This window comes from Perognathus longimembris, chromosome 12 (genome assembly GCF_023159225.1).
Source record: "Perognathus longimembris pacificus isolate PPM17 chromosome 12, ASM2315922v1, whole genome shotgun sequence".
Taxonomy (NCBI): domain Eukaryota; kingdom Metazoa; phylum Chordata; class Mammalia; order Rodentia; family Heteromyidae; genus Perognathus; species Perognathus longimembris.
The window spans coordinates 31446832-31471392 of record NC_063172.1 but is presented as its reverse complement, the minus strand read 5'-3'; the positions used below and the strand labels follow the sequence as shown (position 1 = coordinate 31471392).

At 40.0% G+C, this 24561-nt stretch overlaps 1 protein-coding gene and 1 long non-coding RNA gene across 2 annotated transcripts in view; both read left to right on the top strand.

Moving 5' to 3' along the window:
* Sdc2 (syndecan 2) overlaps positions 1–24561 on the top strand; it is a 105426-nt gene that overhangs the window by 54124 nt on the left and 26741 nt on the right. The gene's annotated exons all lie outside the window — the stretch shown is intronic.
* Positions 292–7094, top strand: LOC125360969. The gene is made up of 3 exons (XR_007212847.1): positions 292–1909; positions 4034–4035; positions 7082–7094. It is a non-coding gene; the product is annotated as an uncharacterized LOC125360969 (long non-coding RNA).

Here is a 24561-nt window from a genome sequence, read left to right as displayed (position 1 = left end):
CCTATATCTACAGTAGCTTCAGTTCCTTGGCCTGACTTGGGAATGTGGATGCCTCTCCTGAGGAAGACCAAACTTAGTTGAGTGACAAGTTAGTGGCTATGTGGCAGGAACCATGTTTGCAATGGAATTCTGTTCCTTTCTTGGATTTTCACCCTGGCATGATCACTTATTTCTTGGGTTTGGATTATTTTCAAATATAACACCTTCAGTTTGTTGTTCTGGATCTGCCTTCTTTTATCATCTGCGACATCCATGTTCCAATCACTTGAAATAACATTGTCCCTTGACACCAACAGAAAACTCTTTGTCAGTCTGCCTCCGAAATTACCTTCCCACTGATGATTTCTGTAAACCATGTCTCTGCTATCTCTGTGGCTGAGGCTTGTTGAAGGTTACAGTTCTAAAACTTACAAATCTCTCCTTTGTACATATTTAATGAAATGTGCACAGTGTCTCTGGGAGCCTTCTGTCTGGTTTTTCTGTCTCTTCTTAACTGATCCTTGTAGTTACTCATCTCACCAAAAATTTCCAAGAATTTGCAATGTCCAGTTAGGTAGAAGTTGGGCCTACTGGCTTGACACCAAGTATACAGAATGTCCCTAAATTGGCCCAGTTCTCATCTTTATTTCTTGTACATCCTTTCAAGCCCTTGGCTGATTTAGTTGTATTCTCTCCTTGTATCTTACTCATTCCCACTTCTATTTCTTCACTCTAAGACTTCTAATGCTGTGGTTCTCAAATCTGAGTGTGCATCATACTTACTGGAGGGCTTTCTAGAACACACATACTCATCCCCAGGCCCCAAGAGTTTGATCATGCTAATGCTTCTGACTTGGGAACCCTACCTTGCGAACCACTCTTCTAAGCAAGATTCATAGGTGCTATGGGAATACCGTGGTCCATATATTTTGGTTAAAAATCCACATAAGTCATCCAAGAAGTTGCTGTAGAATGTCTCCCAAAGGCCTGTGTGATAAAGGAATGGCCTCCAGCTTGGCAGCATTGAGAAGCTGTGGAACCTTTAAACAATGACGTCTGATGGAATAAGTTACATCATAGGGCGCAGGGCCTTGAAAGGGATGTTGGAGCCACAGCTTCTTCTCCTTCTGGCTTCCCAATGCTATGAGGTGAGCACTTTGCTCTACCACATGCTCCCCAGCATCATATCCTGCCTCACCACAGTCCCAGAACAATCGTACCAACTGACCATGGACTGAAACCTCCAACCCCCTCTCTCTCTTTTACTTTTTTCAAGTAGACGTATTTCACTTATTTGCTAGAGTAGTAGGACTCTGACTAAACATAAGCTATTGGTAATTCAGATATGTTCATTGGGTTTTATGTACAACAATGCTAAAATTGTGTTGTGAATGTACGAGTGTACGTACATGTCGATTTCTGCTCTGTGTCAGCAGATGGGCTCTTTGCCCATAAAGGCACTGTTGAATTGAAGGTTATACTTCTGTGTCTCTGGATGTGTTGGGTGAGGACATTTGCTGTATTTAGCCAGGAGCCATTTGATGGCTTCCCTCTGTCATTAGAGACCAATGGGCCCAACAGTGAGTTTAACTACCAATTACCCAGCTACAGACCTGTATTCTGACACAATTTTGCCAGGCTATGCCAGTTTCCTGGTTGTTCCTTCTGTGCCCAGGCATAGGCATACATTTGTAGATTGGTGGCTTGATAGTTGCACACTTTGAAATACACAAGTGTTTCCAACTGTATTATGGAAAGATTTTACACTTTAGTCTTATCATTAAATGGTAGTGATCATTTCCCTGTCTCAAGCAAAATGGATGTATCAGACACCTGCGTCATTAGTGCTGGCCTAGGCAAGGGGACAGTGAGGAAGGTGTTGTGGCCACAGGCACATGGGCTACCTGACTGGATGAAAGGTATTGGAGGCGTTTTGGATAAACAGTGCTTTCCATCTGTACATTCTAATATACATATATATGATCTTACATGAGGGGCAGTATCATAGAAGGAACTGAATTGAAAGCCTGGGACTCTAATAGCAGATGATGCGGTAGTGATGGGCATCTCTGATTTCCCTAGCACCTGCCCGTGTGTCTCATACATTGAGGACTACTACATCTCCTCTGCAAACTTGAAACAATGTCTCATTAAGAAAGCTGTGGAAGATAACTGCCATGGAGAGATGGAATGTGATTTGCACAAAGTGGGGTTTGTCCCTAAGATGGAAAGTGAAGGCTCAGTGGTGGGCAGAGGAGTGGTCAGTGACCAGGAGGTTGTGAGGGAGAATTCTCCAATCAGCTATCTTGCTACCCTCCCCCCCGCCCCGTCCCCCCCCCCCCCCGAAGATTCTTGATGCTAGTGAGAAATGCAGTGGTTGTGTCACCCAGAAGAAAGGCTCCGAGTTGAGTCGTGCCTTTTTATATGCTACTTATTAGCTGTATGAACTTGGGTAAGATCCGATATTTGCAGCATATTCTTTTTTTTTTCCTATTTATAAAATGATAGTGGTGACTACTGCTTGGTATACCTCATCTGGACACAGAAAATATTAACTGGGATGATGGGAAAGCATTCAGGTAAAGCAGCAAACTGGAATATCTGTCTGGCGGTCTGTCTTGATTATGAATACTTGTCGATTGACTTTTATCCTGGGATTTTCAGATGCTTCTCTTTAAGCCAATGGGAAATGTGTGACTTACAAGTGCATGTCATGGAAGACTGATAAATTTATAAACTTAATCTCCCTCCCGGCCTTTGAATGTTTCTTGATGATTTCTTCATCCTAATTTTATGCAGTTATAAAACCATTAATGGCATTTGGCTTTGGAAGCAAATACTATGTTTAGTTTGGTAGAATGATAAAGAGTATTATGCAAGGGATTCATACCATCCTATTAACATTCCTGAGAAAGTAATGCAATGAGAGCCTTAAAAGATTTTAATTAGCCAGATCTTAAATATCTCCAGAAGTTTGTATAACTCTTCTACTTACCAATTTTATGTGACAATGTAACCAGAACACATAACAAAAATCACTCTTGTCAAAATTGGTTTAACATTTTTTCAATTTATTATTTTTTAAATTTCTTTTAAAAAATGCAATCATTCCTACCTTTGAATTTGAGACGCACAGGCCTTCCCACAGTTTCAGTTCCAAACTAAGATATTTTTATTAGTATGTATCAATTGTACAACGAGGTTTCACTGTAGTGTGTTCATATACATACATATAATGTTCTTGGATCAAACTCACTCCCACTATTATTCTTTCTTATCTTTGTTCTCCTCTTCCCATTTTAAAATAAATTTGATTGAGTTTCATTATTCTGTTTTCTTATATGTATAGAAAGTACTTCAATGATATAAATCCCCTCACCACCCTCTCCTTTTGCCCTCCTATTGGGTCCCAAACAGTAATCTTTTGCATTGCTTTTTAGGTCTAAATTCTGCATATGAGAGAAAACGTGATATTTGTCTTTCTGAGTCTAGCTTATTTCACTTAACATGGTAATCTCCTGTTTCAACCACTTTCTAGAAAATGACTTAACTTATACTTCTGTATGGGTCAGTAGTGTTCCAGTGTGTGTGTGTGTGTGTGTGTGTGTGTGTGTTACATGTTATATGTCCATTCACTGATTGGTAGGTACCTAGATTGAGTCCCTGGCTTGATGATTGTGACTAGTGCTTGTAAACAAGAGTATGAAGCTATCTCTGTTATATCTTGACTTACATTCTTTCAGATATATGCCCAGAAATAGTATAACAGGATCATACGGCAGCTGTATTTTTTGATGAAGAATTTCCATGCTAACTTTCATAGATGTTGCCCGGATTCACATTTCCATAGCTGTAACACTTTCTATTCAACTCTAACCAAAACCAAACTTGGAAGAACTGTGGTAGCAAAAAGGTAAGGAAAAATGCTCGCTGCCAGCTGCATTGCAAAAAGCCAGATATAACACATCTAAAATGTAAATATATTATAATACATGTGAAATATTAGTATGTTCCTTTAACCTTTATCTGATTAAGAAGTTAGAAGATAAATGAGTTGTCACAGATGGGTATTTTTTTCCCTTTAGCTTATTTAACAATTTAAAGCCTCCTTAACCATTTTCTGAGGAATGGAATGGAATGGAAGTGTTATCAATGGAGCCCTGCTACCTGCTAGGTCTTGTTTAGCACCTTACATGTAGGTGGTTTACAAACTATCGTAAAAGACAGTGCTACTCTCCTCACTTTGTAGAAGAGAAAATTCTTCCAAAGTGTGGGTTGTTATTTGAACTGAGGTCAGTTGTACACAAGAAGGTTCATATATTTCCCCATGGCTTCTCTTTAGAGGCTTAATTACTTGGTTAAGTTGTCTGTGATGAGAAAGCCTATTGTGTTTTTGCATCAATAATCTTAAGGAAGAATTGCCTCGATCTTAGTTGCATTGTTAGGAAGTTATATGAGATCTGAGACAGGGAAGCCCTGTGTCTACTGCAAAGCTTTTAGATCTTGCTCTCTCAGCTCAGTTCTTAATTACCTTTGGCACATCTAGCTGGTGGTGAAAGAATATGTCTTGTGGGGGTGGAATATGAAATATACACTATAATAAGAAAGTTGTTGGCTAACCCAAAGAATTGGTTTAAACAAAAGGGAGGAACAGCTTGAATGAGTTTGTTTTTCATAATCTTTAAGACATAACTTGTAAGACATACTGAACAACTGTCTAGTTGCTAAGATGGTAGAGTTGGCACTTGGTGGTAGTGCCCCAAAGCCCTGTCTGTACTAGCTAGACAGGCAAAGTATTTGGAGGGGCACTGGGAGTCCAGGAAGCATAGTTGCCTGCTCTAGGGAAAACCTGGTGGTGGAACTGGCCTGGAGTGCATGGTTTGCAAGTAGAAATTAATAACATAGAGACAGAGTCTGGGCCATCCTTTCTTGTGTCTGCAGGTTTGTAGAATAGGAACTCACTAAGTGTAGAAAGTGGAGTGTGGGTCTGTATGAAGCTAGGAACTGGTTTGTTAGGATGGTCACTTCTGGGACCTTATGCTCAGGCCACCATTTTGGAAATGTGGGTCTTTACTCTTTTTTTTTTTTGAATAATTACTATTTATTGTCAAAATGATGTATAGAGGGGTTACAGTTTCATATGTAAGGCAGTGGGTAAATTTCTTGTACAATTTGTTACCTCCTCCCTCATTTTCCCCCTCCCCCCTCCACCTTTCCTTCTCCCCCCATGAGTTGCTCAGTTGGTTTATACCGAACGGTTTTGTAAGTATTGCTTTTGGAGTCTTTTGTCTTTTTATCCTTTGTCTCTCGATTTTGATATTCCCTTTCCCTTCCCTAGTTCTAATACTAGTATCCAGGGTAAGTAAAAGAAAGGCATGTACTGCTTCATGGTTAAGAATTTGGTAAATGGAGACCTCTTCATCTGAAGTAGCAGATATAAGTCAGAGTATCATGCAAGGAAGAGGTCATGAAGAGTAATAGGTCATTGGGTGTAAGGATGGTGAAGAGTTTCATATATTGGTGCTTGGGGAAGAATGGTAGAATGTCCTTTCATGCTCTTCCCCCTTCTTCCTTCTTTTTTGAACTCTCAAGTCTAGATATCCTTTCCTCCATGAAATGCCTTGCCTGACACCCTCCCCCCCCCCCCCCCAACTGGGAAAGGTTCTCTTTATCAAGGGCATCTTGCATGCAGCAGAACAGCTTCCTCCAGATTACAATTGGGTTATCTGTCTCTCTGACCTGATTGTAAGATCTTGGAAGAGCAAGAACCAAATGCACATAGAGCCTTCTACATGGTCACCACTTAAAGAGCTGCTAATTGAGTGCAAATGAAGCTGCAAAACAGTGTTATTAGCAGAAATATTGTATTATTTTGTATTTATTTTGTGATTCTGTAACGTTTTATATATATGAGTAATAAAGAGTACTGGAATAAAAAGCAAATAAAAAACTCAAAAAAAAGTTGGAATTCAGTTGTTGAGGCATGTGTAATAATACTAGAGGAAATCTATTGAGTGTTACTATGTGTTAAAGACCACAAAAAGTGTTTGGCAGGTATCAACTTACTTAATTTTTCAGTGGTCTGCATCGTTTGCACACATAGTTACGGTTCTGTTTTATAGATATGGATTTGAGGCATAACAGTTGTCTGCTCAAAGGCCTCTCACTTTGCTTTTTGCGTGCAAATCACCAGGAGGGGAAGTTTCTTTGGCTTCTGGACACCATGGGGGCAGGGAGTTGTGTGAATGAGTGTGTTTGTGTACACAAGTGTCTTCTGGGGAAGGAACTCTTAACACTGTTGTGCAGGTAGATTGCACCATGAGGAGAGTCACCTGGAACAGTACAAAGTCACCCCGGAAGGGCAAGGATTAAACATAGTAGTGTGGTTTATTAGCCCAGCAAACACACCTTACTGAGCACCAGACACTGTCCAAAATGCTCCACACGTATTCATTGATTTGATGCTTTGTGCAGCTCCACCAGGAGGGTGCCCCTGCTTTCACTTCCACCTCTTAGATGCAGACTCTGAGGTTCAAGGCGGTCCCTCAACTAGTAGTTTGCAAAGCCAGCTTTCAACTGCTGTCCCAAGCTGTTTGTCTTGTCTTGTGGTGTGAAGGCAGCAATCGCCAATTTCTCCAGTGATGTTTCTATTCAGGTAGGACAGAAATAAGCTAGTATTTGGGGAGTAGAGCCTTCCATTTCCAAAAGTATTTGCTTTAAAATACGTGTCTAGAAGCATTTCTATATGCTTGGCTAGAGCAGGAACGAAAGAACCAGGCCTTGTCCTTGAGAACTTATGTTTTACTAAGGCAATAGAAAATCAGATAAACTTACAAAGAATAATAATAATAATGTCAGTTGTTAAGAAACAAATGAAATCTGGCATTTGTATCTCACAGCTGTAATCCTAGTTCCTTAGAGGGCTGAGATCTGAGGATCACATTTTGAAGCCAACCTGGGCCGAAAAGTCTGTGAGACTCTTACCTCCAGTTAACCATCAAAAAGCTGGAAGTGAAGGTATGACTCGAATGCGCTAGCCTTGAGTGAAAATGCCAAACAAGTGAAAGGCCCTGTGTTTAAGCCTTTTTCAAAAGGCCCTGAGTCTTTCCATTTTAGTATTCCTTTTCCCTTTACTAGTTCTAATACACGTGTATAAAATATCCAGGGCACTAAAATTCAGTTACAAAGGATAAAAAGACAAAACAATGCCAACAGCAATACTTACAAAACTATATGGCGTAAACCAATTGTACAACTCATGGGGAGGGAGGGAAATGGGGAGGGGGGAGGCAGGGGAAAAATGAGGGAGGAGGTAAAAAGTTGGATAAGAAATGTACTCACTGCCTTACATATGAAACTGTAACCCTTCTGTACATCACTTTAACAATAAAGAAATGAAAAAAAAAAGTTACAAAAAAAAAGCTCATGTGGAAGCTAGGCCTTTACTCACCAATATCAGGATTAGCAGGCTTTGATAGTTTTCATAAGTGAGTAAGTTAATGGGTAGTATTCTTTTTAAGTTTCATTTTTTCTCCCATAAATCATAATTTGAATATTTGATTTGTCATCAATTTCTCTTTTTCTCATCAATTTCTTAATATCATTAAATAACTAACTACATAATAAAAAAACAAACAAAGAAACTGCCCTGAGTTTAAGCACAAAAAGGGTGGAGGAAGCTAATGAAGAAGATAAAGGTCAGCTGTGGAACAAACTTGTGCTGTCTTCTATGATAGCCACATCTATTGAGCCATTGACTGCTGCAAGGCCACATTACAGAATGTTCTATATGTAAAATGCATATTAAATTTAAAAACAATATTAGAAAAATTATATAAAATATCTCAGTTTTTGCAATGGCAATAGTATAAAATAAAATTGGCTACTGGATTAAAATGTTATATATTCTACATTGAACATTCCTATTATAAAATTGTGAAGTGTTCCAAAATATGAAAGTAATTTGGGACTGTTACACTGTAAGTGGAAAATTCTACACTATGAAACTTTTGTTCCATGTACAAAATTATTAAAAATACTGCATAAAAATGACTCCCAGCCTAAGTGTATAAGATGTATACATGACATAAATGCATTTTGTCTTTGGATTTGGGTTGTGTCCCTAAAACAGTCTCATTATGTATATGTAAATATTTCAAAAAATGACTGAAATCCAAAACACTGTTGATTGTGAATATTGTTGCTAATGGATGCTGAAATCTCTTAAAATGAACCATAAGATAAGCAAGACCAGAAAGGACAAACCCTGTATTGTTGCTCTGACTTGAGGTAGCTGTGATGATCAGATAGATGCACAGAGACAGTGAAGCAGAGGTTGTGGGAGCTGGACAGAAGGACATCAGGAGCCGTTGATAGTTACATACACTCAGTCTAAGGTGAAAAAAAAGACTGAGGAGATAATGGTGTGGATGGGTACACAGTAATGTGAATGTACGTAATGCCATGGAGCTGCACACAAAATTTACAGTTTCAACCTTGGAACTGGGTGGCAGCTACAGAGTGGTTGAAATAATACATTTTGTTTGTTTTGTTTTTTTGCCAGTCCTGGGGCTTGGAACTCAGGGCCTGAGCACTGTCTCTGGCTTCTTTTTGCTCAAGGCTAATACTCTACCTCTTGAGCCACACTGCCACTTCTAGCCTTTTCTGTTTATGTGGTGCTGAGGAATCAAACCCAGCACTTCATGCATGCAGGGCAAGCACTCTACCGCTAAGCCACATTCTCAGCCCTGAAATAGTATATTTTGTTATGTATGTTTTCCCACAAATGTGAAAAGGCCCCCTCCCAAAACAATACTTCAAAAGTACATGACTATTACAAAAATTTAAATGATGTGTGCAGTAAAGTAGCATTCCTGGTGGAGGATTTTGCTGGCAGAGAGGCCAGAAGAGGGGCAGGGGAGACAGACCCCAGTCCCGTGTGTGTGTGTGTGTGTGTGTGTGTGTGTGTGTGTGTGTGTGTGTTCCAGTACTGGGACTTGAACTCAGGGCATCTCTGGGTACTCTCATGTGGCTTTTTAAGTCAATGCTGGTGCTCTACCGCTTGAACCATGACTTCAACTCCTACTTTTTCTGGTTAGTTGGATATAAATCTCAAGATTTGTCTGCCAGAGCTTTCTTTGAACCTCAACTCTCAGGTCTCAGACTTCAAAGTAGCTATTATTACAGGTATGAGGTATTGGGGCCCATCTGAAGAGGCCCTTTTTAAGGTGCTCATATTTGTGTTCTGTGCCACTAGAAGAAACTAACCATCAAAGACACTTGAGGCAAAGCTTGAACTGGAGCTTGGGGAAAATCCTCAGTGGACTCAAATTTTGACCTTTGGAGAAGAGAACATAAAATGTGGATTGGAGGCCCATGGTGAGGTTTGTTTACGATTCCTCTTCATTAAACTTGACCATGGAAACAAAGCAATTAAAACTGCAAATTCCTGTAGACACTAAACCATACAGCATTGCTGACCTTCAAACCTGTAGATAATGTATAAAATGGCAATTTCATAAGATTCCTGACTTAATTGCTATATTTTGTAGTTGGAAATTTAATGGATTGTTTCCCTAAGGGTAAGCCTGGTCTACTTGCAAAGAATGCACTCTCTTTGTTTCCTAATTATTTGTTCATGAGTGGACAGCTGAGAGGACAGCTCCTTCCTGCTGGCTTGCAAAGCACAATGCCTGACCACAAATCTGTGTGGAAATGCTGAAAACCTCCACCAGCTCAAGCTAAAACTACCCAATAGCAAATCCTGAAGGCAATACCTCAAAATGCTTCCAATTTCCCCAAAGCTTTGTCTTTGTCACCTTGGTAGCCGTTGGAACCCAGAGGGAGAGATAATAGTATCATTAGCACCTTTAGATCTTGGCTCGGTTAAGTCACTGGGGTGGTTGTTATTATTGCGCAGGTGGACTTTTCCTTCTGGAAAGGTCTTGGCTCAGGACAAGTAAATTGAAGGGTTGGCTTTCTCGGTAGGGGAGTGTTGTTAGAAAGGTAAACGGGGGTTTATTTATCCCTGTATTAAAGGCCATTTTTACTGGCTCACACAGTTTCCTGGCAGCAGCTACTACCCGGTTCTATTTGAAGCCATCTTGGTAGCTTCATATGTTATTGCTTTTCCTGAACAATGAGAGGTGACCCCTGTGGAAGGTGCTGCCAAAAGAAGTCTTTTTCTTAATTTGTTTCTTTAAAGTTGAAAGTCCCTGGTGGAAAATGTTGGCTCTTAAGGGGAAGATGGCTAATACCTTAATGTCTTTCATTTCATGAAGACAATTTCTGGGCTGTCAAACATGTCTGGCCACATGCTGGGGACACTTGAGTCTAGCCAGTGGGAGCTCTTTCTGCCTTATGCTCTGGTCTTTTGTGGAGGTGTTTTGTGTCATACATGGACCCCACAATCCCATGGTTTGGGAGGCACATGAGGTTCTGGAAAGAGCGATGATGACCTAGGGTGTGCTGGCCTGGGTTGAGTTCTTAGGTTGTCTGGGTACTTTCATGTGGCCTGTGATGAGTGGGTATTTCCCCAGGGCCTTGGTGCTGTCTAAGTGGATCTGCTTTAAAATAGCAAAACCGCAAAGGTTTTGTTCTTGTTTATGTAATTATTGATAGCTGAGCCACAATCTGGAAGTTGATACTTAGAGATTATTGTACAATTTCTAGAACATTCTCACCTTGGCCCATAGAAGTCCATTTTCGGTAGGATCTGTCTTGGCATCTGTCACTGCCCAATGGCCAGCTCACCCAGGCCATCCATGGCTGTTCATCACACACCTTCTCACTTCCAGGAACTTCGTATCTCTGTGTTTCTTTGGAAGTGGGGTTCTATGTAGGCTTAGCTGCAGAACCTTTCTCCATTTCCCTTCTGTGTTGAGTAGCTTCATTTGTGCTGATGTTGTTTGTTTGTTCACCCCTGAATTCACCAGGGTGGTGTCTTTGAACCAGATTTATCTAAGAAAGAAAATTCAGTCATACCAATAGAATTATTTGCATTAGGTGGGGTTTTTTTTTGCAGTCTATATTAACTGTTGTACACATTTCACCTCTTCTACATTTTGAATGAAATCTAGGAGATCGGTATTACCATTTTCTCACTTAACAGATAGAATTAAATGATAGAGTTTTAATCCAGGCATGTGGACTTAAGGTAGGATTCTCTTCTCCACACTGCTTAACTAACTTCCCACATTGCCTAACCTTTGACAAGTAGTCAAAAGGACTATAAGAACCCAGTTAATCGACTTAAGTGGAGAACATGGTCCTTTATCAAGCGCCATTTCCAGTTCTTAATGTTAGTAACTCCTAGCAGGTCTTGATTCCTCATTGTTCCACCTTGCACATAGTAGGTGTTCAACAAATAAACAAGTTGACAACTTACCCAGTTGCTCAGTTGCTTAGGTCTGTAGTCTCTGGGACAGGGATAGCCAGAACAGATATAGCCTGAACTTCAGGGGGAAGAGCTTGGGTTCATAGCAGAACTACAAGGGAACCTGAGAATAGAAATGAGAGCTGTGTCCACAAATCCCTTGTTTTATCAGCAGCAAGAACACCTCCCTGTGGGTTTCTGTACTGGATTATATACAGTAGGCACTGGTCCAAAGGCATTTAATCAGCCATTGAACTATTCAGAATTTAAATCATGACTGCCTCCACAAAATACCCTATAAAAGCAGCTGGCTCACCCAGGCAGCAAGCAGGAATGAGTGACCAAGTGCCAAACCCTCACTAGTCCAAAGTAACTATCCAGGCCTGCTGTGTGTCCAGTCTGTGCTTATTCTACCAGGTGGGAGCCATTCCTGTCCATGCCCATTGACAGCTTTCTACTAAGAGTTCTAGTTCAATCTGCTTTTTATTATCTCCCTCCTTACTTTGTGCTTTGCTTCTTGGGAAACCCAAGAACTGTGGAAAATATATTTTGGAAATGTCTTGGGATATTGGGGTGTCACATAGGAATAAGAGACTTATTAATTCAATAGGAGTCGGCCAGGCAAAGTTTACTTCTGTAGAAGGGCATGCTCCAGACAGAAAGCCAAGCAAGCAAGCACACCCAGGCAGGCGGTTCAGTTCCCATTACTGCCTTTTGTTCTGATTGGTCAGAACTTAGGTTCACAGTCATGGAGCGTTTGGCTAGTTTGAAAGGGGTTAAAAGTTTATTCAAGCAAAACAAAAAACCAGCACACTTGGCCAAAACTCATGAGAAAACCAATTCTTACTCAGCTACTGTCTACCACTGGAGCCATGGCTCCAGTCTCTCAAAAACAATTCTTATAACAGGATCTGGCTGAACTAAAATAACTTTTTGTAAGATGGCAGCTATCCTTAAAAGGGCAGTGCTTATTTCAAGCTACTCTTACATGTATTGCATTATGTGTGTATCCTAAGCGTGCGAAGTTCAAGCTGTGGGGCTGTGAGGCTTGGCCTAGATACATCTGATACCTACGCCACAAGATGCTCCGGTAAGTTTGTGGTAAAGGAAACTTGTAGGAAAGAATGGGGTGGCTGGGAAGAAGCAGTTTTCTAAGACTGAGATTACACTTTTACATTGCTTTCAGTCCACTTTTTACAGAGCTGTAATGTGGTCTGAAAAGTACACTGATCCTATGTGTACAGCTTGAGTTTTCAGGTTGGCTTATTAATAACTTAATATATAGCATGTAAATAATTCAGGCATTGATGCTCTATCACCAGCTTCTTGTTTAATTCACGGAAGGGATTAGAGAGGATGAAGGTAGAAGTTTTCAATTCTGTGCGCTTGCTCTCTCTCTCTCTCTCTCTCTGTCTCTGTCTCTCTCTCTCTCTCTCTTTTGTTATTTACTGTGTTGTCAGTGGAACCTGCTGACCCACAGGGCCTATTGCTGAGCTGCATGTGCAACCTGAATTCTGCTCTCTTGGTACCATTTCCCCATAGATATGTGTTCAAAGTGGCAAGGTTTTCTTTTACCTTCATTTCTGTTTCTGTTTCTTGAGCCTTTTAATACACGCATGATTCCATTATAGCCATACACATATAAAAAATGATCCCTGTTCTGTGTGTCAGATCCTTGTTGGTCCAAGGGAGAGGTGCACCAAGAAATTGCCCCAAGTGCTCTTCAGATAAGACCGTTGTTTGCTTGATTAAATTTATTTTCTCTTGTGAAGATCCCTCTCTTGTCATTCAGCAAGGTTATTCGTCTGTTTTCTGCTAGTGTATGAAATTCCTAAGGTGGGTTAACTTGAGAAAGAGGAGAGAGGTAGCTTACAGTTGTAGGAGTGCAGAGGCATGTTGGCAGCAGCAGCTCAGCTGTGGTGAGGAATTCATGGGGGATGGCATGGCAGCCAGGGAGTGAGTGTTCTGTGAGTGTGGAGGGGAGAGATCACATCCCCAAAGAGGAAGCCTGAGAGACTCACCCTTACCACTTACCCCCCAGAAGCTCAGTGTTCCCACCAGTGCTAACTGCTCATCTGAGGGCAGTGCCTTCAGTGACTTAGGATCTTCTTCCGGACCATCTTCACATCTCCAGGCTGAGCACCCCCCAGCTTCCAACACATGACTCTGGGACAAATTGCATCCAACCCATAGCATCCCCTTTACTGTCCTCAAAGAGACCCTTTCCCTTTAGGGCTCTAGTTTATCTGTCAGGTTCATAGCTGCCTTCTCTCTTAGACAATTATCTGGTCACCCCTTAACCCCCACATACCATGCAGCCTTTGTGGACCCAATTTATTTGTGCTAACCATAGGCTGGCTTTACTTTTAGTGAGGTACCTCTTATTCTTTGGCCTAGTATGAAAAAAAGTGCTTTTTGGAACCATTAATGATGAACTATTTGCTTTATAATCAGCTTAAATTTTTTTCCAAGTAGAGCTTCCTCCCACTTTTTTTTTTTTTTTTTTTTTTTTGCCAGTCCTGGGGGGAGTCAAGGCCTAAGAACTGTCCCTGGCTTTTTGGCTCAAGCCTAGCATTCTACCACTTGAGCCACAGTGCCACTTCCAGCCTTTTCTATTTATGTGGTGCTGAGGAATCGAGCCCAGGGCTTCATGCATGCAAGGTGAGCACTCTACCACTAAGCCATATTCCCAGCCCTCCCTCCGCCCCCACTTCTTAAATGACGAATTCTGAAATACATAGAAAACTTGAAAGAATATTCTGTACTGAAATTGTGTAATCAGTAGTCCTTTATAACAATTGTTTTGGCGGGGGGTGTATCTGTGTCTGTGTGTCTGTGTCTGTGTGTGTATTTCTGGATTGTTTTTTATAAAAGGTTGGTCAGGAGGCTTCTTCACCCCCAAAGACTTGAGTATCCCTTCTCTAGGTATAACTAAGGACAGTCATCTAAGAAAGTTAATACTGATTCCCAGCACATCCTCAGGTTTCCCAGTTGTCTCAAGAATGTCTTTCAGGTAGCTTTTATAATTTGCAATTTATTGATGCATCAAAAATTATCCCAGTAATGGTGATGGCTGAGTGAATAAACAGTACCACAACTGGTTGTCAGAGATGTGTAAGCAAATGAACCATTTTTATAGCATAGTCTGTCTGTGGTTGGCAGCTTTGTGCTTGCTTGATGTAGCTCTGTTGACAGGAATGAATGAATGAAAATGAATGTGTAACACCATTACAATTGTAAATGGGCCCCAAACCTGTTGTTATTGTAGAAGGGACCATAACTAAGGACAGAATATGTGGATGGGCTTCAGAGGCCCTCCAGGAGATTGGCTTTATGATAATTAATATACTTCATGATAATTAATAAGCTTAATTTTTAGTATAGATTTACAGAATTAATAGGCTGATAGTACAAAATACTTCACCCTCTCCCCCATTTCCCCAAATAGTGTCTACTAATACATCTTCTGTTTATGCTATATTTGGTGCAATTAATGAGTCCATATTGATGTGCTATTATTAGCTATTATCCCTGGTTCATACCAAGGTTCACATTTGTACCATTCTGTGGGTTTTGATAGATTCCTAATATTGTGTATCTGCTACGACAGTATCAGGCAGGATAGTTTCAGTGTCCTGAAATCTCAGTATGCTTCATCTACTTACATACCTCTTTGAAGCTGGACTCAAACTGGCTATTCTATCTCAGCCTCCCTAGTACTGGGATGACAGGTGTGAACTACCACTTCCAACTAGTAACTACTGATCTTCTTGATGTCTCTACAAGTTTGCCTTTTTAAAAATTTCCTGAATTATGAATCAACTGGAATACAACCTGTACACATTGAATTCACATCTTTCACTTAGCAAGATGTATGCCATGCTTCCTACATGTCTTTTGGTGGCTTGATAGCTTGTTTCTTATTATCACTGAATAATATTCCATTGTCTGAATGCTCCACAGTTTATTCATAAAGTTTGCTGTTTTATCTTTAAGCAAATAGAACATTTTAACACATGGTAATTGTTGAATAGTCAATAAATGAACTAGTTTGGTAGACTTCTGAAAATTTGAGTGACAAAGAAGAGTTGTAGTGAAAAAGATGATTCTAGTATTAAGCACTGACGTCTGCATACGTTATTGTTTAAGCAGATATTGTTTAAGCAGAGTAACTAACCAGGAGAAGCTTAGTCCAGCAAATGTGGATGGCTTTGATGTGTCTAGGCATTTAATAGCTGTTCAAAAAAAAATCTCTCTAGCTATGCACTGTTCAGTTAATGCTACATGTGGCTATTTGAACATACATTGATTAAATCTAAGTCAATATAAGTGTGGCACTTTGATTGCACAAGCTATATTTCAGGCACTCCACAGCCATCAGTGGCTAGTAGTGGCCATTTTGGACAATGTGAGATACAAACCATTTTTCCTTCATGGCAGAAAGTTGTATTGTACATAGCCCTGGCTCAAATAAAAGCATTCCAATAGGAGGATGGGATTGAAATGAGTTGAGCAGGCTGATTCTAGTTTCTCTTTAATGCTTTGGCTCTTTTGTGCCACCACCATTTTACAATAGATGAGATGAAGCCCAGAGATTTGTTTGCTGGAGAAAAAGTTGCTTAAAATGACTTGCTGAGGATAAAAAAAAAAAAAAAAAGCTGCCAGAAACCATGAAATACCCCCTGGGTGACAGCTGCAGGAGGTAAGGCTGGACAACAGTTGAGGCCTTGATCAGCTAGGGTTGAAGAGCTTTATAGAACTATTAGCTATTGCTAATTCAGCTTAGCTAAGAAACATAAAATCAAAAGGCAGAAGCTTTCTGTAATTTGAGGGGAGGATGTAGATTTGGAAAGAGAGTTAAATTTCTCAACTAAAAGAAAAAAAAGAAATGTGCAAAAATTCCACCCATCCCTTTAGTAAAGTCCTAAGCCTCCTGCATGCTAGGAATGTGAACTTGAATAAATATCAGCTATTTGCCACAGAAATTATAGCTCCCTTCAAACTGAAATCTCTGTTATTTGAGAACAAATATGAGTTAAAGGGTGTTTGTTGCTATTGTTTGTTTTCTTGTTGTATTTTTTCCCTAGCTCTTTGGGTTAGATCAGATCTAATTGGATTCATGTGGTAGATAGCTTGCTGACACAAAGTCTTATGGCCTGTCACCCTACCTGAGAGCTTAGTTCTATGCTCATTTTATATGTGCTATTTTAACTAAGTCTTCATTTTTCCCCCTTCTTCTAAATAGAAGTACTGATAACAAACATTGCATTAAATTGTGCTTTTCCTTCATGTCTAATCTGGAAATTGGCTGTTGATACTGGTAAGGGTTTGTAATGAAAATGCCAACTTGTTCTGTCTGCACACTGTCGTTTTAAATATTGACTCTTTTGCCTTTCAAAATGCTTGAGTTTCTAAGAGGCCTAGTGTGAACAGGCGAACTTGACAGAATAATACACCTACCATAATTCCTATGAAAATCATGGCATAGTCTGCTGTTTAGAAGTTCACTCAGCCAGTGACCACTTAGAGTAACTCTATAAACACAGGCTTACAATTGGTAGTCTTCCCTAAGAATAGGCACAGGGAAATAATATATTGTCTTGCAAATTAAGAATTAGAAGTGCCAGATCTCAATGAAGACAGATTTCTCACATCTTTGAGCCTGAAAGTCACCTGAAAAAAACCACTCTTACAAGAGTTGCTGAGGTTTAATAATTATTGAATTTGTTCAACTGACTTAAAATATTTTGTCTCCATTGAGTGAAAGGCAGGGTGACAGATTGAGGGTGTGTGTGTGTGTGTGTGTGTGTGTGTGTGTGTGTGTGTGTGTGTGTGTGTGTGTGTGTTCTGTGGTTTTTATGTAATTCTCAAAAATGTATGTTTTGATTTAGATAGTGTTTCATGTTCACAAAGTCTAGAAAAATTGATTATGGTTTCTTTAGCATGGAATTGTTTTCTTAAAATCTGTGAAAGGGAAAAGAATCAATATGAAGGTTTTCTGAATGGCAGCTTTTTACCAAGCACCAGGCCCTCCGCAGCACGATTGATTACAGCTGCTTTTGTAAAGGATTTAAAAAGAACAATCTGTATGAAAAACATCATTCTTTGGTATGAGCTTGAGCAGTTCCAAATGGGTTTCCATGGGGGCTGCCCTACAATGTGACCACGGGAAGGGATTGTGGTCAGCATCGGTGGGCCAGGGCAGCTGAGCAGGGGGAAAGGCGCTTAGGTGAGGAGGTTGCTGGCATGCATGCCGAAGAGGTTGCCCTGGTAGCTGCAGTCTTTCAGTCGCATTCCTCAGCCCCCCCACCCCCAAAGCAGGAGGGGTGAGGGGCAAGTCATTTTTCTACATGAAACAGCAAAGGTTAAGCCCCAGGAATGGGGGGGGGGGGGAGTCAGAAGGATGTCTTTGTGCAAGAATACAGCCAGAGTCAGGTGTGTTCAGCCAAAATTGGGGATGGTAGTAACAGATTACGCCCCAGCCTCCGGGTTCTCAGCTGTTGCCTTGAGGCCAGTCGACACATTTTCATTCATCATCTCATACATGATCACGTTAGTGGGCAGAGGCACTGTCTGTTGGCAAGTGTGACAGTTGGGACATCCACTAGACACACAGCCTGTCTCCACAGGGTGCATGACAGAGGCCATGCTTGTAGAGTGGGCTTCTAGAGTGTAATTCTCACTCTGCATCTCTTGGGAAATTAAGGTAAGTAGGTAGACTATTACAGATATAGCTATTGTTTTATGGAAGGCCTTGGCAGGAATGAGTGGCTCATTGCTTTTGGAGAGCTGAAGATCCAGAAGAGTGTGGGGGAGCTTTTAGACATAGGTGAGTTTTGCATTAGTCTTACTGAGCACTTTCAGGTGCTGAACTTGGTATGGCTCACTGCAAGGTGGCATCAACTTAAAACTTTTGTTATAAGACTTAACAAAGAAGAAAAAATTATTGGACATGATCTAACATATATTTGATTCTTTAGATTTGCTTTTTAGCTGGGTGCTGGTGGCTCACACCTGTAAGCTATACTTCGAAGTCTAAGATCTGAGGATCATAGTTCAAGGCTAGTCTAAGCAGGAAAGTTTGTGAAGACTCTTATCTCCAATTAATCACCAAAAGGCCAGAAGTGGAGCTGTGATTCAAGTGGTAGAGCACCAGCCTTGAGCAATAAAGCTAAGGGACAGTGCCCAGGCTCTGAGCTTAAGCCCTAGTACTGAGCTCATATGCATGTGCACAAACTGTACACACACACACACACACACACACACACACACACACACACACACACAGAAATTTGCTTTCTAAAATCTCCCATGTTTGTAGTGAGCCAACTCTTACATCTGTTAGGAAATAGCATGTATGAATGTATGTTCTATCTAAGGCTTCTAGTTAACACCAGTTAATTACCATGCATCAGCCTTCTATAGAGGCAAAATAAATTAATGAAGTGCTCCTTTGAAAAAAAAACACACAACACTTTATGAAAGATACTTCTTAAATAGTATGTTTTCCTTGAGCAGATAACTACCATCTTGGGCCTGTCGTTTTTTTCTCTTCTGCCTCTACAACCCTTCTATTGGAAGTTCAGAGGATACAATTCTGTCAATATGATGTAAGATGTCTTCATATATAGATTCTGTTGCAGGTATATCAGACAAATGCAAGAAATACTTGCAACAAATTAGATTCGGTTTTTTTTTATGTTTGCAGGCATTGGCCAGTTTATTTGTTTATTTACTTATTTTTATAAAACAGAACTGGAGAGCCTTTATTAATTTCAAGCAAATCAGACTCTAGAGCAAGGAAAATAATAATGAATTAAAAAGAGACATTTTAAAATAAAAAACTAAACGTTGTATACATACATAAACAAGAAGGCTTTAATTTACATGTGCCCAGTAAACTACTAAATGTGTGAGAAAAATGACAGAACTACAAAAAGCAATAGATTCCTTATGATACCTAGAAATTTCAACATCCCAGTTAGTAATTGAAAGAGCCAGCAAGTAGAAAATGAGTGAAGGCATATTTAGACTGAAGAAGACTACTAGTAAACTGAATACAATTAACACTTGCAGAGTATTTTATAAAACAATATCAGAACACAAATCAGCCATCTCAGTGGAACCAATACTGCAGATCATTTCTGCACTAGAAACCACATTTTAGCAAATTAAAAAAATAGAAATCAAATCAAATATATTCTCAAATTATAATGGAATAAAACTAGATACTAATTTCAGAAAGTGAAGCACAACATCCCCAAGTATTTGGAGATCAAAAACATAGTATCTTTAAAAAAATTTTCTTTTAAAAGATAGTATTCGCATAAAGGAATTGTATAAAGTCGTTTCATTGGGATATTTAGAGCATGAATAATAGATATTGATAAAAATACAAAAAATATATCATTCTTTTTTTTTTTTTTTTACTTATTTATTGTCAAAGTGATGTACAGAGGGGTTACAGTTTCATACGTAAGGCCATGGGTACATTTCTTGTACAATTTGTTACCTCCTCCCTCATCCCCCCCCCTTTCCATCTTCCCCCATGAGTTGTTCAGTTGGTTTACACTAAATGGTTTTGCAAGTATTGTTTTTGGAGTCATTTGTCTTTTTATCCATTGTCTCTTGATTTTGATATTCCCTTTCACTTCCCTAGTTCTAATACCAGTATATACAGTATCCAGTGTACTCAGATGAGATACAGTGATAGCGCGGATACAACCACAGGAAAGGGATGCAAGAGGATCATCAACAAAAGAAGCTACAGTTTCACATGGCATGTTGAAAGTAATTAAACAGTGGTATAACAGTCATTTCCATAATATGGAGCTCATTTCATTTAACATCATCTTATGTGTTCATATGGGCATAGCTATTGGGCTCTTGTGATCCACTTCTGTGACTAGCCTAAACCTGTGCTAATTATTCCCTGAGGAACCATAGAGTCCATGTGTCTTTGCATCTGGCTCACTGCACTTAGTATAATTTTTTCCAAGTCCTTCCATTTCCTTACAAATGGGGCAATGACATATATCATTCTTTATGACATATACATATATCTCACATACATGCCACATATACACATGTCGTTTGTCACATGTCATATATGTCATATATGTCATGTATCTCATATAACATGTGTCACATATACATCTTCTGTGTCACATATCGTATGCACATGTGCCACACATGCCACATCTCATGTGCCACATGCCATGTATGTCATAATCATGTATTTCATGTGTCACATATGCCATATATGCACCATGTATGTGATATGCCACATATGCCATGCATACCATGCACACCACACATACCATGCATGTCACACAAGTCACACACGTCACATATGCATTACACACAGCATATATGGCACATGCATGTAATTTTCCTGCGTACTAGCTGAATATGACATGTCATATATGACATATATAGCATATGTATCACACACGTCATATGCCACCTATTGTGTTATATGGGTCATGTGACACATAACATACATGGCACATGCATGGCATATATTACAAGTGGCATGCATATATTGTGTGGGTCACACATCACAAGTATGACAAATGTCACATGTTATGTATGGCAAACATGTGCCATGTTCATGTGTCTCATCTGCCATGCATGGCATATGTGACACATGCATCTTATGTGTCATGTGTCTCACGTGCTTTGCATATCACGTGTCATGTCATATATGTCTCATGTGCCATGTATTTTTATATATGTCATATGGCATACATGCCACACATGGCATACAGGCTACACACAGGTCACACATGTCACATTTCATGTGTGTCTGTATATGTCACACATGTTAGATGCATCACATGTTCTAGAGTGTCATTTGTCACATGGGAATTGCACATGTCATATGTTGCACACATGTCATGTGTGTCATGTATGTCATTTCATGCATGACAAATGTGATATGTGTCATGAATGTCACACATGTGCCCATGTGCCACAAGTGACGTGTGTGTAATGTATCTGTCATATATATGTCATGTGTCCTACATCCACATATACATACATTGAGATGTGTGTGTCGAGATACATGTATATTGGAGTTGGCCAGCTTATATGGTTGGTTGATAAAGGCTTCATTGTTGGTAAAAATGAATATGAAGGTCCAGTTTTCTTGGACATTTATAAGACCCTACATGTTGTCTTTCAACAAAGTGTTCCCATACAAGGTTTCAGCACACCAACAGTCTCTTTCTGAACGTCATTTGCTTCAAGATGACCAAATCCCATGGCCTTGGACCTGCTGTATGTGGTGCGTGCTATTTGACTGGCAGTTCTTGCTTCACCATGCTGCTTGAAGACGCTTGGGTTCCTGGAGAAATTTCATGCCAGAGTCATGAGGCAGTTCATAATGCATTTATCTCCAATTCAACTTTGAAACTCATCCTGGTTACTTTGTCAAGGTAGCCATTTTAAATGCTGCTATTTTCTCCTTATTTATTTTACTTGGTTAAAAAGTTTGGTTAAGAACAATTCCAGAACAAAAATATATGTGGTGCCCGAGGCTATGAGTGTTGAGCAGAAATCAGCTTGGTTTTCCAGTGGGTTCTCAGCAATGTAAATAATCCTTTGGGCATGGCGCAGGCGCACAGTGACTTGACACTGGGTGTTAAGAGTACACCATTCAACAAAGTATTTTTTAAAATTCTCCTTGAACTCAGTGATCTCATCACCTTTGGATTTATTCTTTGTTTTAGATATGTAGCCATTATTTAGGTTTAGTGTATTTATTTAAATTTTTGGTTATTGTTCTGTTGTGTGTTTTTTTGTGTGTGTTTTTTTTTTGCCAGTCTGGGGCTTGGACTCAGGGCCTGAGCACTGTCCCTGGCTTCTTTTTGCTCAAGGCTAGCACTCTGCCACTTGGGCCACAGCGCCACTTCTGGCCGTTTTCTGTATATGTGGTGCTGGGGAATTGAACCCAGGGCCTCATGTATAGGAGGCAAGCACTCTTGCCACTAGGCCATATTCCCAGCCCCCCTCCCTTTTTTTTTTTGAGGTAACATCTCTCCAGTTAGCCTCAGAATGGCCTAGAACAAATGATTCTCTTGCCCTCAATTTACCAAGAGTTGGAATTAGAGGCATTCAGTCTCATGACTGGCTCTTTAGAGTTTGCTTTTGAAAGTGTTAACCTATTTTTAATCTTATAGTATGAGAAACCAGCTGCAGATATCTTCCTCATTTAAAGACACCTGGAAATTAGGAAATCACTGAGTCAACTGAGCTTTCTTGAGACTAGTCAGCAGGTGTGGCCCCCACTGGGTACAGACAAGGTCTGTGATCACAAGGAGGCTGTTAAGAGGGGGAGCCATGTGGCACACTCACAGACGGGCTGGCCCATAACATGGATCTATAGGTGTGTCTAGTCATTTGTGAATGACTCACTGGTCTTGGGGGGAGGGTTGTGTGTCAATGTGTATGTACACCAAATACATACTTTATGATGAAAATATGATAGGAATAGCAGTTAAGAAAACGATCATCACAAACCTCCCTTTCTATTCACTCCCTACAGTATTCCACCAGATGTATATTAATTTTAATATAACATTAGAAAAGATTTTTGTACCCTTGCTTGTTTTTTTAATTGTACTTTAATGTTATAATAAAGGTAGTGATTGTCACAGAGAGTTTCCAGTTATATGTCAGGTAATGAGTACATTTCCTTTTGGACAATGTCACCCCCCTTCCCTAGCCCTCTCCCAGTTTTTCCCTCCTGTCCCCACCCACAAGTTTATAGCTCATTTTCAACATTGTGCCTAGTGAGTACAACTGCTGCATTAGTTCATCCTTTGTTTCTCCATTTCTGTGCCTTTCCAACTCTCCCAAAGGCAGATAGATGAGCAAATAAGATAAAAAGAAAAACAAACAAAAACAGCAAAGAAAAAAATCCTATTGTTTCCATTTCTTGGAGTACCAATAAATATTAGTTTATATGATTACAGTTACCCTTTGCTTTTAAAATAGAATGATATAAACACGTTGTCTATGATGTATGATTTTAATGACAAAGTGGTGGAAATTAATGTGTCATGCACCATCACGAATCATACATACAGTCACCCCTAGTACTTGGTATTTAGCTTGTCCAGGTGATTTTGTTATAACATACTAGTAAGCACTCTAGAGTTTCTTGCTTTTAAAAGACTTTCTTAGGATAATTCTTTAGAGAAGAAATATCCATCCCAATGGTGTGAACATTTTCATAGTTTCTTAAAACATATTGCCCCAGAGGTTTTTAAAGGGTCAGGGCCCTGCTGTGTTTGTTGGTGTTTGATGAATAATCAAGGCTTTGCTTTCAGGACTAGCACTACAGTGGTGTAGGGCAGACTTCCTTTCGTTGCATAGCCACAATTCTAACTTAGTTCTGAATCATATCTCATTTGGCAAATACATCCATCACCTCCAAAGACCTCCAAACCCTGGGTCTTTCTCCAGCATTAGCTGCAGGCTGGACAGGTGTGGTCTCCCCCTCTCCTTTAAAGCCAAGGTCATTCCCATTTTCCTGTCCTGTAGCTTCCGGTGGCATTCTGTCAGCACCCTCCCTCCCCCGCCCCCCCTTATTGGGTGAGAAAGATATGCAGGCCTAGAACTGTGGCCCTTGAAAACTCCTTAGAGTCACTTATTAAATCCAAACTAGAGCTGGTTGGCCTACTGTGCTTGACTTTTAGAGTCTGTTCTACAATGGTAGTTTTTATAAAAAAAACACTTCTGAATAAGAAATAAATTCCAAATATCTTTTTTTCCACATGTCTCCTGCCAAACACTACCAGGAAACAGCATCTCATTACTTGAGTTTGAATTTATTAATACTGACCCTCCCTCGCACTTGGAACTTTCAGGTTTGACTCACACAGTTTCTATTTTTATTCCAGTCTAAACTGTGGTCATATGGATATCAAAATAAATAACCGAAATATTCTAGCTTGGGCGGAGGAACAGCAGCAATGCTTATAATAACATAACTCTGGCTTCCCTCTGTTTGATATTCCAAAAAAGGAAGAAAGCAACATGGAGCACATCTGTAAGCAATGAACATTTTCTTTTTGTGTGTCATGCGTATTCACCATAATCCCTCTCAGAGGCCTTGGCGTTGCTTTCATCTACACTTAGCTTCTGACATCCCTGTTTTTGTTGCCAACAAACTTAATTCAGCACAAAAGTTGTTTCCCTTC